The 16199-nt window shown below is 42.2% G+C and overlaps 1 protein-coding gene across 1 annotated transcript in view; it reads left to right on the top strand.

Moving 5' to 3' along the window:
• The first annotated feature begins 8667 nt into the window (after window positions 1-8667).
• LOC141976325 (butyrophilin-like protein 9) overlaps window positions 8668-16199 on the top strand; it is a 30201-nt gene continuing 22669 nt past the window's right edge. The window contains exon 1 of the mRNA XM_074937259.1: window positions 8668-8770. The gene's annotated coding sequence lies outside the window, so the exon portion shown is untranslated. The remainder of the gene's footprint in view (window positions 8771-16199) is intronic.

The raw sequence follows: 16199 nt of genomic DNA, 5'->3' as shown, positions 1-16199 counted from the left end.
TAATCAATCATAATAATAATAATCAATAATAATAATAAATATCAATAAATATCAATAATAATAATATCAATAATAATAATCAATCATAATAATAATAATCAATCATAATAATAAAATCAAAATCATAAAGACTTCAAGAGATGGACAATCCACCAGTTCCCTGGGCAGTTTGTTCCAATAATCCCTCTCCCTGTAATTATTATTTTTTTCCCTAATTTCTAATTAGAATTTGTCTGGCTTCTGCTTCTACACATTAGTTCTTGCTGGGATAGAAATGGTTACAAACAAACAAACTTATAAATATGCTTCTAAGACTAAAACCGAACTGAACAAACAAGAATATTTTGTTCAAGAATGTTTTGTTATTTCTCACTACAGACCTTCTTCCAGCACGGCTGGCTAGTCCTCAGCCAGGGTCCAACACAGAACCAATTGCACTTGGTATCTTTGACTCCTCCAGGGAAGGATAACCATGGGGTTCTCTCCCCTTCTTTTTATAGTCCAGTAAACCTTTACAATGTAGTCTTTGAAAAGTAGCCCAGAAAAAGTTTCTCTCGCCTGCTGGGGTGTAGATGCCATTCTGTCTACTCCCCCACTTGATAGTTTGATAGCTTTATTCACGTTATTTGCATCTTGAAAGTCTCTGTCTGGTAACCCAGCTGGTCAGAAGCACAAATACCCATTCCTTTGTCTATGGCAGACTGGGTTGATGCATTGCTTGCCAAACACATTTCAAGAACGCAATTCCAGCCCATATTCATATGTATGTACCCCATACACACACTGTGCAATGATTCTTGGGATCAGCATGTAACCAGTTTGTATATGGCACCTTCCATCACACCTTTTAGACACAGATTATGACAACAGTGAGTTGGGGTTCGCTAAGCTGGTCAGGCCAGCTGAGGTGCCCTGCTAGATACTGGGGAGCCCCTTGCTCTCTGTCATTGACTTGTTTTAGCATCACAGTGATTTCATTGCCTAGAGCCAGATTCTGCCCAGTCATTACACAGATGTGCAGTGGAAGGGAGGAAATACTGGGCTGAATTAGAACCAGTTTGGATTCCAGCCCTGTCTCCCTAGCTTGCTTTCCCTCCCTCCCTGGAAGTGAGGTGCAATACAAAGACATGGGGAGTGGCTGGCATGGCCCTGTCTCAAACCTCACATTGAGAACTGGCCAGTGGAGTTGTCTGGCTGCCCTGGGGTTTCTGAGATGGACCTAGCAGCCTGGGTGCATCTTGGGGCTGTGAGCTTCCTGGGGGCATGGTATAATAGGCTGAGGGAGGTTAAACTTCCCCTAAACCAAGCCCTGGCCCCACTCATGCTCCGCACTCTCCCCATGCTGGTGTCCAAGCCAGCGGGAGCTCAGCTCTGCTGCCAGCCTGAGGTCAGCGGGCTGGCGCTGGGGGCGGGTGTTGGGCTGGCGGCCGGTGCTGGGGTGGCCCAGTGGCTCAGTGCTGGTGCCAGCCAGGGGCGCTGGGCGGTTCGGCCAGGGCTTCTCTTGCCGTGTGAGTGTGGGGGGGTGGGCACTCAGGGCTGAGGCGGACGGGGAGGTAGGGGGCAGGGCTGCATGGGTAGTCTCCCCTAGGGGGCACTCACATGCCGCCCATGCCTGGGGTCATGGGTAACTCTGGCTCATCACTTATGGTGTGTCTATACAACAAGAGCTACAGCGGCAAAGCTGTAGTGTAGACACTTGCTACAATGACGGAGGGGTTCTTCCATCGTAGCAGATCCACCTCTCTGAGAGGTGACAGCTAGGTCCATGGAAGAGTTCTTCCATCAACCTAGCAGTGTCTACACTGGGGCTTATGGTTGCTTAACTACATTGCACAGGGGTGTGAATTTTTCACACCGCTGAGTAACGAAGTTAGGTCAATCTACATTTTTGGTGTAGACCAGAACTTACTTAGGGCTGGGCTCACAAGGCGCAGCTTTGCCTTACCGGAGCATGTGAGAAATAGTGCTGGGCCTGTTTCCCCAGCATGGCACCGTATATTGGTGCATCGGTAAGACTCGGGTCTCACTGTGAGTGTTTTCTTTGCAAGCACAGCCATTATGATCATCTAGTCTCAACACCTGCCTTACACAAGCCCGAGGGTTTCACCCACTGATTCCTGCACTGAGCCCAAGAACTTGTAGCTGAACTAGAACCAATCTGTCTGAAAGAAGTCCAGTCCTGCTTTAAAGACTCCGGAGGAGGGAGAATTTACCATATCCTCGGGGAAGTTGTTCCAATGGTTAATTACTCTCGTTTTTTAAAATTTGCACTTTATTTCCAGGTTGAATTTTGCTAACTTCAATTTCTCATAATTGGATCTTGTTCTGCCTTTATCTGCAAGGTGAAAGGGCCCCCATACAAATATCTTCTCCATGTGTAGGTATTTACAGACTACAATCAAGATGAGCCTATTTCTTTCCTGTTTGCTTTGACCAGCAGTGAAATAGTTAACAATGATGACATTTAAATGACTGTCACTAGGTTTCAGAGATAACAACGCACTGAGGTGAATGGGGACAGTTTGCCCCCATCAAATCTCATTTCAAGCTGTCCACATACATCACTCGCATCACTGCATCTGTTACACTCAGCTCACAATTTGAATTGTGTTGTCAGCTGGTGTGCATATGTGTTCTCTCTATATGCTATCCCAGTCCTGCACAGAGAGTTGGTTCAGCAAACCTCAACAGTGCTACCCAGAAAGACCACAGGCTTGGCTCGGTGGCAAAAAGGCTCGGCCAGCTTTACTATCTAAAAAGCACTTTATCAGCGTTCCATACACTGCATGGGCATCCTGCATGTATGCTCGTGAATGTACCAGCACATTCAGTGTAAAGTCATCCCCTAAGCCAGTACAAAGAATCGAAATTTCTGGGGTGAAACAAACAACTTACATGCCTCATGACATCTCTTTGTTATCTCCCCTTGTACCTTGTTCATGATGTTTCGGACAAAACATCCCTATTCGTTATTCTGTCAAACCATCGTATCTTGTGCAAGGTTGGGGTGTATCTGTGCTAGCCTCCTGAAACATATTTATGTTAATATCTAGTGACTAGCACTTCTTACGAGTGCCTGTGTTTTAGCAATGCTAATAGTAGCTTTGCCAAGTTCATATAGCGGACAGTGAACTTGTCAGCAAGCGACTGCTCTATGATAGGGCCTGGTCTTTGCTCATAGCATGGCCTGGCGTTGCTGACTGTGGTTCAAGCCGCAGGTCTTGCACCAGGCCCCAGGCTCTCTCTCTATTACATTCCCCTACTTTTTGTCTTTTTTTATGGGGAGGAGATTTACCCATTATCCCAGAACAGCATCATGCATGGACTGAACATGACCCAGTGGGCTAACCACTGTTCTATGGCCACCTTGTGTTATCCACACATTCATGCCCCAGCTGTCCTTTGGTCTGCACATTCCCTCGTACAACCTGTGCACAGTTTCCTTCCATCAATAGTTTTAGTCCCATATACTGGGCCTGGCAATGTTAGGTCTGGGACTTTAGTTGAGAGGTGTAGTCTTAGAATTGCTCTGAAATACTGGGATAGGCATTATGAGTGTGTCCCACAGTGCTATGCATATGAGGAGTATAACAGAAATTTGGAGTAGTGACATCACAAATGAGGTCTTCATATATAAATTTCTTGTAATTAGTTACCACACAGCACTGTCCATCCATGTTATAAGTTATCCTTTCTGCTGATTGTTACCATCTGGTAAGTTTCACTGGGCAGGAGACAGGAGCGGCTAGCTTCGCTATTCCATTGGATTGGCCTGAATCATTGTGGACACACAATAAGTTGCAGAGTCAACAACAGTTCTGGCAGAACGAGCCATGGTGTGATGCTCTTTCGGTTTGCATTGCTCCATAATACCCCAGTAGTTGATGTAGATCCAGTCGTTTTTTGTAGATGTGTCTTCCAGGTGATCTACTGAATGGACAGGAACAAATTTATCAACTATTTCTACGTCAAAATTCAATATTGGTAACCAGACGCTGAACAAGACTGTTTTGAACAACATGTGCCTTAGTTAGGGTGCAGTGTTACTGACCCCAAAATTATGACTAGTACTAACGGGGAATTCGTCTATACAATATTCATATATATTTCATATATATACTTTGTGTAATGACCCATCCACTCCCAGTCTCTATTCAAGCCTAAGTTAATTGTATCCAATTTGCAAATTAATTCCAATTCAGCAGTCTCTCCTTGGAGTCTGTTTTCGAAGTTTTTTTGTTGAAGAACAGTCACTTTTAGATCAGAAATCGAGTGACCAGAGAGGCTGAAGTGTTCTCCAACTGGTTTTTGAATGTTATAATTCTTGACGTCTGATTTGTGTCCATTTATTCTTTTATGTAGAGACTGTCCAGTTTGTCTCTACATAAAAGAATAAATGGACACAAATCAGACTGGGAGTGGATGGGTCATTACACAAAGTAAAACTATTTCCCCAGGTTTATCCCCCCTCCCCCACGTGCCACTGTTCCTCAGATGTTCTTGTCAACTGCTGGAAATGGCCCACCTTGATTATCACTACAAAAGGTTCCCCCCGACCCCACCCCGGCTGTTAATAGCTCACCTTAAGTGATCACTCTGGTTACAGTGTGTATGATAACACCCATTGTTTCATGTTCTCTATGTATATAAATCTCCCCACTGTATTTTCCACTGAATGCATCCGATGAAGTGAGCTGTAGCTCACAAATGCTTATGCTCAAATAAATTTGTTAGTCTCTAAGGTGCCACAAGTCCTCCTTTTCTTCTAATGAGTTGGTTATTGTAGTTATTATGTAACTCTCATAAGTGGTACAACTAATTTATTTACCAGTTTGTTTTCTTCTTGCCTTCATATTGTTTGCTGCAATTACTTTGTTAATTTTGACTTGTATTTGGTTAAACACTTTAGCAATGTCATGCACTTTGTAAATGGTGTACTGGTTCTTCAGTAGCCAGACCCCTAATACCGTGAATTACAGGTTCAGAGACAGTTTTCACCACCTGGTGGTCAAAATATTTAATGTTTTGTTACATTTATATACATATATTTTCCATATTACCCTGTTCCAAATAGGTCTCCAGATTCAGATAATCTTGCAATATACCCAGAAATTTCATCTAGAGTTTGGAGTCTCCTATTTTGAGAGATACCAGACTACGGAATAGTCTTTTGCCCAGCCCTTGAGTCTTGTGCACATTCCTGATAAAATGCTAGTGTATTAAATAACAAAGATGTGTACAGCAATAGGAAAGTTGCTTTTACACAGTAGCCAAATTCATTAATATTTCAGTGACAAAGACGTCAAACCACAGGCACATGAATTTACTTTGCTCAATAATTTACAGTTTAAGTAACAGTTAGACCCTGGCACAGCTAATGGTTTCTATAATGTCTTTGTAGATGATTGAATACTCAGTGGTCTATGTATGGTAGACTGAGGTGTAAATGACCAGGGTGTTATATATAAAGCACTTCATTTTTCTTTTCCGGATGCCCAGGGGTTCCTTCACTGTGTGTTGATATCTATTGGTGTCTTTGGTCTGTGGGATGCACCCCCTATGCAGCTGAAGTTAGTTAACATAATTGAATTGTTTGTTTTATATTTCTCTTGTTTTAAAGTAACCCAAATTTAATACACAGGTTAACTTAATTTTTTTACAATGTAATAGGGACCAAGTTTTCTATAACACAAGCTATGCTTTTGTTCTGATTTTCCCAATTCTTTAGCACATATATACCTGCTTCAAATGCTTTTGCAGTTTTTGCTCCCTTAACATGTGCATTACTTATTTTTTTATACTAAATATAGTGACTTACTGCGAAAATAGATGTCCACAGTCTTCTCTGACAAGGTATATTTCTTTCCCCTGCTGAGCACTCTGTTTTAGCAAAAGAGGTAGTAATAAAAATGTTACCCAAGCTTTTTAGAGTTAATTTGTTAACTATTTGGAAGTACCAACTTTAATAACTACGACTTCCCTTTAACCTAACATAAAGTCTATGCAAACTCTTTGAGGGTATTAAACTTTCATGACACTTGGTTGTGTTTGGGAGACAAAGGTGGAAACCTGTTGAAATTGTTTAGCATTAACATTTTTCAGCATAACCATAGTACATATTGTTATATTTTTAACATTTTTGCTATAACATACTTATTACTATATTTTAATATTTTATAAAGGGGAAAACAAGTTTATAAAAACCCAAACAAGAAATTGACATTTTGTTAATATTACTTTTTCATTAATGTTGAGGATCCCCTTACATTTTTTTCCTTTGAATAAAAAAACTTTGATTAATAAAAGAGAATTATTTTTGTTTGCAATTGCATTATTCGTTGGGGCAAAAATATATGTACACATATTTATAACTTCGGCTTTTGCAAAAAAATTGGTTATTAATAATATTATGATTACACCTCAACCATAACATTGAAATAGTGTTACCACTTATATTTTTAAAAAAAGGATAAAATTGACTTTTCTTGCAACAAAATTTAAGAAAAAGGTAGTCACGTGAAACACACAATATATGACACAAGACAACATACAGGACATACAGGACAAACTTTCAATTAAAGATGAATGGTACCAGAATTGTATACAAGATAAGGCATTAAGAGCTAAGTTATTAAAGTTAGAAAACAGGCAGGTAAACAAAAGAGTTAAATATTTAAATAAGTGAGTTATTACCTTTTTATTTAAAACTTTTTATAAGAATTGATACAAATTCATCTTAAGTTATCTGCCCACTTTGTTGTATTAATTTAGTTAACTTAAGGCAGTTTCCATCACTTTATATTACTTTTATTTTAAAAATGCCACTATATGAAAATAAAAAATACCCATGTTTCATATATTAATTAATGGCTAGATGAGAAGAAGACTTAATATCTCTATTGCTTGTCAACTATATCTTCAAGAAAGTTAGGAGTATTTCTAGCTGTTCCAAGTCCATAATTAATTACCTGGACTTATTTAAACTAAAGCTTTTACCTGGCTTTCTCTTTGCTTGTTTGCTGTTGCTTTGTCTTTTTCTGCGATGGAGATTTGTGTAACAAGTATAACTTTTAACTTTTGAAACAAAGAGAGGGCAGAAGTGAAGAGAGGTGTGTGTAGGGAGAAAGCAACATAGAAAGGGAGGGAGACCTGAGTCAAGAGATTAATTAACTCTGTCAGGCCATCTGAAGCTATAGGCAGCAGCAGCCAGTTAGCAAATTGAGAGAGGATATAAAGGAAAACTTAAGCAGTATGTAAAAACGTTTGAAAAAGATTTCATTATTAGCTCTGAGTTAGGCGTGGGGCTTCATGGGTTAAAGCAGGAGATTGGGAACCCACACCTGTGGTATTTATCCTGGCTCTGAGAGGAGAGTGGAAGTTGTTACCTGCTCTTGCAAAACATGAATTTGTTCCCCCAGTGTCCCTTGCTTTTGTCTGCATGCCAAATGGATTGCGGGAGTGCCCTTTACTGCTGCAGTTAACCATTTCTGAGCAACTCCATGAGTTAATGCATCAATTCTGGGTGTTAACCTGCTCATTCTTCGCTTTTGACATTGAAATTCTTTTTTATCCACTCCCCTGCAATCAAGTCACACCTCCTGCCTGCTAATATGCTCTAACTGCTCCATTTTCTCCTTAATCTGATTTACCAATCTAGTGAAAAGATTGTTTGCTACTTCTCCCTCCTGTGCACTTATTTCTCCCATTCTGCCAGGCACCAGCCTAGGTCTCGGTTTAGGTTTTACCAGAACCTGGCTCCCATCATACAGTGATGGTGGCAGTATGGCACCCCCTGCCAATGGATTGCTTGGTGGCTCTTGGTCTGGGTCATTCCCAATGTCCCCATTCCAGCAACCATTCCAATCATTCCATGTTCCATCTTTTAATTTTGATCAGGCCACATTTTTCCATTTCGGTCCTCATTCTTCAGGCACCGTACAATTACCCGAAGTCTGCTGTTGCCAGACAAGATTTATAGTGGGGGATGGCACTTCTCTTTTTTGTGGCTCCTCATTTTCTATTCTGTCCCTGTGCTTTCCAGTGCTCTATTTCTTCTTCTAATTGTTTTGTGTCTTCTATGAATTGCCCTGCCAATTTCATGGCATACTGTCTAAGCCAACTCACTGCCATATCCATTCATTTCAATATTCTACCCTTATTGCCCTCTGCTATTGCTTTCCATATTCCAGTCCATGTTTCCCCACTATACTTTTTGAACTTATATGGACCTTCTTTGCTGGCTATCCAGAGTGTCCAGACCTCATCAAACTCTGTGGAGATTCTTAGGGAGGGGAGGAGGAGATTATCTCCCTCTAATTTATTGATCTGTTTTTGATAGAGATGGGGTGAATTTCAATTCTCTTCAGTATTGCCCAGTCTGGTATTTCCACATCTGTATGTAACCTCCAGTATCGAGGATGTTTTAATGTGGTTTGTGAAATATGTGTTTGCTAGAGACACAAAATTCATCCCCATCTAAGCACTGATATAGCTTTAGGGTTCTGGGCCACCTTTCCTGGAAAAGACACATACACTTCAGGTAGAACAACAGGAGAGTTAATATTTAACCTACTCTTTTTGCTTTCACTTTCCTTGGTCAGAGTTCAGTCCCTTTGTTCAGTGTATTCAAAGTGTGCAATCTATTCCTCGCAGGCACGTTGTCAAATCCCATTTTAAAGCCTTGGTTTTATTAACACTGGAGCCCCCGCATCTGGCACTGAGGGATGGAGAACCTTCCAGACTGTGGTGCAGTTTAATTTTCTGAAAAAAGGTAAGAGCCTCTGTTTTAATTCCAAATCCTCCGCTTGTATTGATGGGTGGGGCTGCATTAACGTAAGGGGAGTTCTGACCATTCACACTCATTGGCTTGGGGAGCACATTGAGGAAAACGGTGGCTGGAATCTATAGCTGAGTTCGTAGTGGGAAGAATGGAAGATAAATTATGATTCTTTGAACAAATGTGTCACCTCTTCTTCTTGACATTTTCCTTTTTTACTTGGTTGGTTGATCTGTCTGAGGGTTTACTAGCAGATAGAACAGGAGGCTAGAGTATAGGATGCAGAGGCAGTGGTGGATTACCACATGGGCCCTGGACAATTTGGGGGCCCCGCAAGAGCACCAGAACTCTGGCCCCGCCCTCTGGTCCTCCTCCCCGCCACTCCCTATGTCCTGTTCCTCCTCTTCCCCATGAGGGCCTGTCCCTTGGCCCTGCCAGAAGATGGAGCCTGTGGTAGGGTGAGCCTATTCCCCTTGCCCCCATGCAGAGCTGGCAGAGCTGCTTGCCTGAGCCCCTCTCCCTTACCCCTCACATGACGCAGAGTGGGCTCAAGCCCCACCCCCCTCCCCGCACTGAGCAGAGTTGGCCCGAGGGTCCCCCTCCCCCATGTGACATGGAGCTGGCTAGGGTTGCCAATTTTGGCTGGATGTATTCCTGGAGATTTTATCATGTGACATAATCTTTAATTAATGTTTAATCTTTAATTCCTGGAGACTCCAGGCCAATCCTGGAGGGTGGGCAACAAAAGAGCTGGCCAGAGCCCCATGCCCTTCCTCCCACCTGGAGTCGGCCCAAGCTCCCCCCCAGTGCAGAGATGGCCCCCGCCATGCCCCTGAATGTTTCTTTGTGTCTCCCAGGGGGGCATGCCCCACAGTTTGGGGACCACTGCCGTAGGCTGTGGTAAGAGTCACCCAGAGAACCTGCATAGCTGTGGGGAGACCCTGACCCTCCACCTGCCCTGGGTGGGAGTTTGGGAGGCCCAAGAGAAGCTCCTGGCATATGTCCCTGCCGCCAGGGCGCACTTCTCAGAGCAGGTGGGGGGTCCAGGGCTCCTCACAGTGGCCCGGGCTCTCTGGGCAGCTCTTACCACAGCCCAGCTTCCGGCCAGGCCAGGTGGCAAGGCCTTGGGGGAAAAAGAAGGAGCAGGGGGTGGAGCCCCATGGCAGGGGAGGATGTGGGGGGCCCAAATGTTCTTTGTGCCCAGGGCCTCAAATATGTTCATCCACCTCTGTGCAGAGGTTATAGTCCATCTCTTCTGATGATTCATTTATTGACTTCAGGCAAGTCACATATTAACAGTTTCAGCCTTTATTGCCACCAGATGGAAAATAAGAATGATAAAATGTATCCACCATTTTAAAGTGCTTGAAATCTTCCGCTGGTTGGTGTTCTATTAAATCAAATCTTTGTTGTTTTTATTTAATTTATTTATTTTATTATTGTTATTATTATTACTAATTACTGGTCTCTGTCTGATTGTCTCGAAAAGATTGTGTTGTAATAATATGTAGCGGTCCAATATTTAAAATAAAAAATCTTCCTAAATATTTCTGTGGATAAAAGCACTGTGCTCAGTTTGCTGTCACTCATGGGATTATGTTATTTGTTAGGACAGCGTCCAGATATTCCTGAGAGTGTTCACAGATCTCAAAAGTTATATTTTAGAACAAATCATTATTTAGCTGAAAAGTCATATCCAAAATTCACTATTTTCATCATCGTGAGAACATTGGAGCCCTCATCATATTATTTATTATTCTTCATAGAATATCAGGCTCGGAAGGGACCTCAGGAGGTCATCTAGTCCAACCCCCTGCTCAAAGCAGGACCAATCCCCAATTTTTGCTCCAGATCCCTAAATGGCCCCCTTAAGGATTGAGCTCAAAACCCTGGGTTTAGCAGGCCAATGCTCAAACCACTGAGCTATCCCTCCAGCAGAAATTCTTCTGTTTAAAAACTTTCTGTCACCCAACCAGAAATCAGAAACAATACCAACTGATGACCAATCATACACCATGAATAATGAGTAGTCACAGACAGGTCATAGGCTAAAACAGGTTAATCTTATTTATTTGGTAAATACTTAAGAAATAATAAATACATTCACAGATTAATGAAATATATTTGTAAAATCAGGATCAGTTCATTAATAATTGGTTGGGATTTTCAAAAACATCTATTTGAGCTGGGAGATCAAGTCCCATTAAATAATCAAGGAAACATGCTTCTAAGTCATTCAGATCATGTCTACACTAGGAAAAAGGTGTCTAACACATGTTAATTAACAAGCAGTAGAATCCTAAGCATAGACATGGCAGTTGTAGTATTAGCCAGTCAAGATAAACCCAACCGCCTTGTCTACTCTCGCGTTTTAAAATGTTAGTTAACTGCACTATAACATGCCTTTTCCCAAGCGAAGACAAGGCCATAGACACATTAAAATCCCCCCTTCACCTTCCACCTCAAGTCTCAGAAGCATTGAAGCTTACACATCCTGTATAGTTTCATATTTTGTCATGTCATAATTATTAGCTGGGTAGCAGCTCCATACAGATCTTCATATAGATAGAGCTTATCCAACTACTTGGTGAAAATAATATTTATGAGGAACTTTGGATAAAATCACTGAAATGCTTTTGAAAATTTTACCCACAATCTCTTGACCAGCCAAAGACGAAAGAAGGCATTTCTGGTCACTGCTGTCACCTGGGAAACAAGGTATAGAGACTGGTTGTAATATGGACGCTGTGGGCCAAAATCTGCCTTCATTTAAAACTATCCAAACCCACTGACTTTGCTTAAGTTGAACAGTTGTAGCTAAAGGGGGAATATGGCCTTGTACCTTTTACTGCTTCATGGCCTGATTCTAACTCTCATTTACCAGGAGAAACTCCATCACCAATGTTGTTAGGCTGGTGTAAAAACAGTGTGAGTGGAAAATGCTTTGCTTCTTAAAAATAATAGACTTTGAAATATTTTGGGAAAAATTAACACATAGGTTGGATGTTAACAAAACTAAATTTCAAAGGCACTCCAGAATAAACAACCGATACAGATAAACTCAGCAAATGTGCTATCTGCTCTTCCATACTAACTGTTTGAGTTACAGAGAAGTGATGTCATGGTGTTATTCAGAAATGAGTGAGGCCAGACTTGGGGCTAAATTATGTTTGTTTGTTTTGTCTGACTAAGAAAGAAACAGTGCATATTGTTATGGTGAAAGATGCAAATGGCTAGTACTTTACAGTCATTGATGGATAACCCCCAACACAAAATTCCCCTTAGAAGATATCACATAGTAACCTCCCCCAGTGGGCTATTATGGTTCTGTGTGGTCAGAGCGCTCTTCTTTGGCTTGCACATATACAGACACTCAGGGAAACTATTCTGAACTAACTAACGGGGTGAAGGAAGGTGAATTAGTTAAACTGTATTAAACTCAGATGTGGATGCTCTCATTCAGAATTAATGTGGCCCAAATTAAGGTAACATTAAAGCCATTTGAATTCTGAATAAGAGCATCTACATTGGGATTTAATGTGAGTTAACTATTCCACTTAAAAAATTCAGTCAGATTATTTTTCCCAAGTGTCTCTATGTCGACATGACTTTGTGTTTCTGGCTTGGTCTACATTTAAAATTTAGGTTGATATGGCAACTGTGCTCAGGGATGTGAAAAATCCAGAGAGAGAAAGACAAGTTTTTCATCTTACCCAGAGGTCTTCTTCAGGTCTAGGAAATTTACTCAGACTGTCACAGCTAAATCCACACCCCTAAGTGCCGTAGCTATGCCAACCTAACCCTCAGTCTATATGAAGCTAGGTCAATGGAAGAATGCTTCTGTTGACCTAGCTACCGTTGCTCAGAGAGGTGGTGCTCTGACAGCGACGGAAATACCCCTTCTGTCCCTGTAGGCTGCATCTCAGGGTTATGCTGACATAGCTACAGCGCCATAGCTATGCCGCTATAGTCCCCGTAGAGTAGATATGGCCTCAGCATGGTAGCACAAAAGGAGGGTGGATGTTCAGGCTCATCCTGCCAGGTGAGCAGCCCTGGACTAGGTGTCAAGGCTGATTTCCCACTCTGGCACTTCGAATGCAGAAGTGGGGCCCGCAAGGATTCTAAAAATTAATACTGGCCACTCCAGGTTTGTATTAAACTCCCAGGGTTACAGCTTTTCTCTGACCTTGGATTGGTAGATGCTGCCACCACCCAAGTGCAGAAGCCCTTTGAGAGCCCAGGAAGGTGCACTTGGGAATTCCTTCCTGTGGGGTACCCTCAAGCCCTTTCACCCCCACTCCGGGGAAGAGCTGAGAAAGGGGAAAAAAAGGAAATCAGCTGTTGCCACCAGCTAATTAAACAACATGTGCACAAACCTCTTAAGACACAAAAATCCAATTCTGTTCTTAAAAAAGGTAAATTTTATTAATACAAAAAAAGAAAGAAAATACATCTGGGAACTCAGACTATTGCTAGATTTTCAAAAGAGCAACTACAAGGATTAAGCACCAAGAATAGCTTTCTTGAGGTCCAGCTTAAAGGTTACAAGCAAAACAAAAGCACCTGGGTTAGCACAGAGGAATCCACAAGCCATAACAAAATAAAAGGGATAAACCTAATCGCATCTTCCTGAACGTTTCCTGATCTACTTACATGTCTGGGGTTTTAAATGAGTAGTTTCTAGGTATGATACTAATGATTTTTTCATATCTGGCCCAAACTTTTTACAGCATAGCTGCTGCCCTGTCCGCCTCTCCCTGGGAGAACAACAACAGACAGACAAAAGGGGAGTCTTTTTTATTCAATTTTAAAAAGTTCTAACCTTACCATTGGCTCTTTTGGCCAGGTGCCCACTCACTTCCTTTTACCTATGCATAGCAGTGAGACTTTTTAACCCTTTACAGGTAGAGCAATTAGAGAACAGCTACTAAGAGGTATTTTATAGCTACTGGCTGGCTGGTTGTCCATAAAAGGGAGCTACCCCCACCCCACTTGATTTATCACACTACAGCTTTCCCACAGCAAAAAACTTGGGCTGGGGCAGAAAGAGGAGTCTATGAAGCAGTGTGGCTGGAGAGAGAGAAACAGAGGCCCAAGACAGCTGCCAGTCAATACAGGGCAGGAGTGCCTGGGCAGAGATTTCTGCAGAAGGGAGGTGTCTGTATATGTTTGTTACCACGTGGTTCAAAGGAACAGGACTCATGTACATTTAGTAAATAAACAGGTTTCAGAGTAGCAGCCATGTTAGTCTGTATTCGCAAAAAGAAAAGGAGTACTTGTGGCACCCTAGAGACTAACCAATTTATTTGAGGATAAGCTTTCGTGAGCTGTAACCCTTCTGCCCATCAGAGTTGGCAGCAACAAGGGCCGGGTTCAGTATCTAGGGGTTCCATTCCAATAACACAATGCAAAACCGGCTCGAGCCCCAACCCAGTGACCTGGGACAAATATATACCACCCCCGCTGGGCGCCTCCAAGAGGCAATACTTCCCCTCTCGCAAGCACAGAGTCTGAGTGTAGCAAAAAGCCTTTTAATAACAGAGAGAAACAATGTGGCATTTTGTTGGGGAAACACCACCAACAGGATTCATGACACAACCCATGAGCAAAAAAAAAACCCACCCCAAGTAAATTGGGGCGTGTCCTTTGCCTTTGGTTCTTGAGTCCAGCAACCCAAAATCACCCCAAAGTCCCAGAAGTCCAACAACCCAAAAGTCTCTGTCCCTGGTCAGGGCAGCCCGCAGAGTGCGAAAGTTCATCTGCAGAGTTTTACCTCCCAACGTGGGTGGAGGTGGGGGGGAAGAGGTAAGGGGCACCTTACATGATCTGAAGCTGACTGCCCCACAGCTCCATAGGGCTTCACTCCGATCTGCTCCATGAGCCACTCCGCTCCTCTGCACCCGCCGCTCCACAAACTGCTCGGCTCCCCACAAGCAGCTCCCGCCGTCCCATGAGCTGCTCCACCAGCTGGTCCACAAGCCGCTCCAGCCGTCCCGCAAACTGCTCCACCATATATCTTCAGGCTCCCCCACTACTTAACACAACACTCAGTGATTTCAGCTCTTAGTCAGTTTAGCTCTTTTGTGATTTCAGCTTGTAGTAGGGGAGCCTCAGTGCCGGTGCACCATTAGCCCAAAGTGAATTTAGCTCAGCAGCCTGTAACTAGACTCCTAATGGAATAAAATTAGCTCTGATATTCCACAGTGGAGAGAGGAGGAAGTACAATTAGCATGTAAGGCCCTCACCAGGGGGCCCATGCTACCAAGTATTAATACCTGTCCCCAGCTGTAGCTCACAAAAGCTTATGCTCAAATAAATTGGTTAGTCTCTAAGGTGCCACAAGTACTCCTTTTCTTTTAGTAAATAAACAGTATCACTGATTTGTCCTGTAATTGGGGAACTGTCCTGCCAGGCCCTGAATTCTGCTACTGCTTTGTAAAGGGACAAGTTTTTGTTTGTTTGTTTTGTTTTGTTTTAAATTTAGCTTTAAATTAAAATAAGAACATAGGAACATAAGAATGGCCATACTGGGTCAGACCAAAGGTTCATCTAGCCCAGTATCCTGTCTTCCTGCCCATCCTGGCCAATAGCCATTAAGGGACCTATCCTTCATGAATTTATCTTGTCCTTTTTTAACCCTGTTATAGTCTTGGCCTTCACAACATCCTCTGGCAAAGAGTTCCACAGGTTGACTGTGCGTTGTGTGAAGAAATACTTCCTTTTGCTTGTTTTAAACTTGCTGCCTATTAATTTCATTTGGTAACACCTAGTTCTTGTGTTATGAGAAGGAGTAAACAACACTTCCTTATCTACTTTCTCTACACCAGTCATGATTTTATAGACCTCTATCATATCCCCCCTTAGTCGTCTCTTTTCCAAGCTGAAAAGTTCCAGTCTTATTAATCTTTCCTCATATCAAAGCTGTTCCATGCCCCTAATAATTTTTGTTGCCCTTTTCCAATTCCAATATATCATTTTTGAGGCGGGGCGACCACATCTGCACACAATAGTCAAGATCTGGGCGTACCATAGATTTATATAGAGGCAATATGATATTTTCTGTCTTATTATCTATCCCTTTTTTAATGATTCCCAACATTCTGTAGCTTTTTTGACTGCTGCTGTACATTGAGTGGATGTTTTCAGAGAACCATCCACAATGACTCCAAGATCTCTTTTTTGAGAGGTAACAGCTAATTTAGACCCCATCATTTTATATGTATAGTTGGGATTATGTTTTCCATGTTTTCCAATAAAATAAAATAAAATAAACATGTGCCTAGCCAAAGATATGAGAGCCAATGTGGGTGAAGAAACATCTTGTATTAGACCAACTTCTCTTGGTGAGAGATAAACACTTTCGAGCTTACACAGAGCTCTTCATCAGATCTGGAAAACGTAATGAATGGCACAAATTAATACA

The sequence above is a fragment of the Natator depressus genome, chromosome 23 (assembly GCF_965152275.1).
Source record: "Natator depressus isolate rNatDep1 chromosome 23, rNatDep2.hap1, whole genome shotgun sequence".
Lineage (NCBI taxonomy): Eukaryota > Metazoa > Chordata > Testudines > Cheloniidae > Natator > Natator depressus.
Note: the sequence above shows the minus strand (reverse complement) of the source record. Positions and strands in the feature narration are given on the sequence as shown.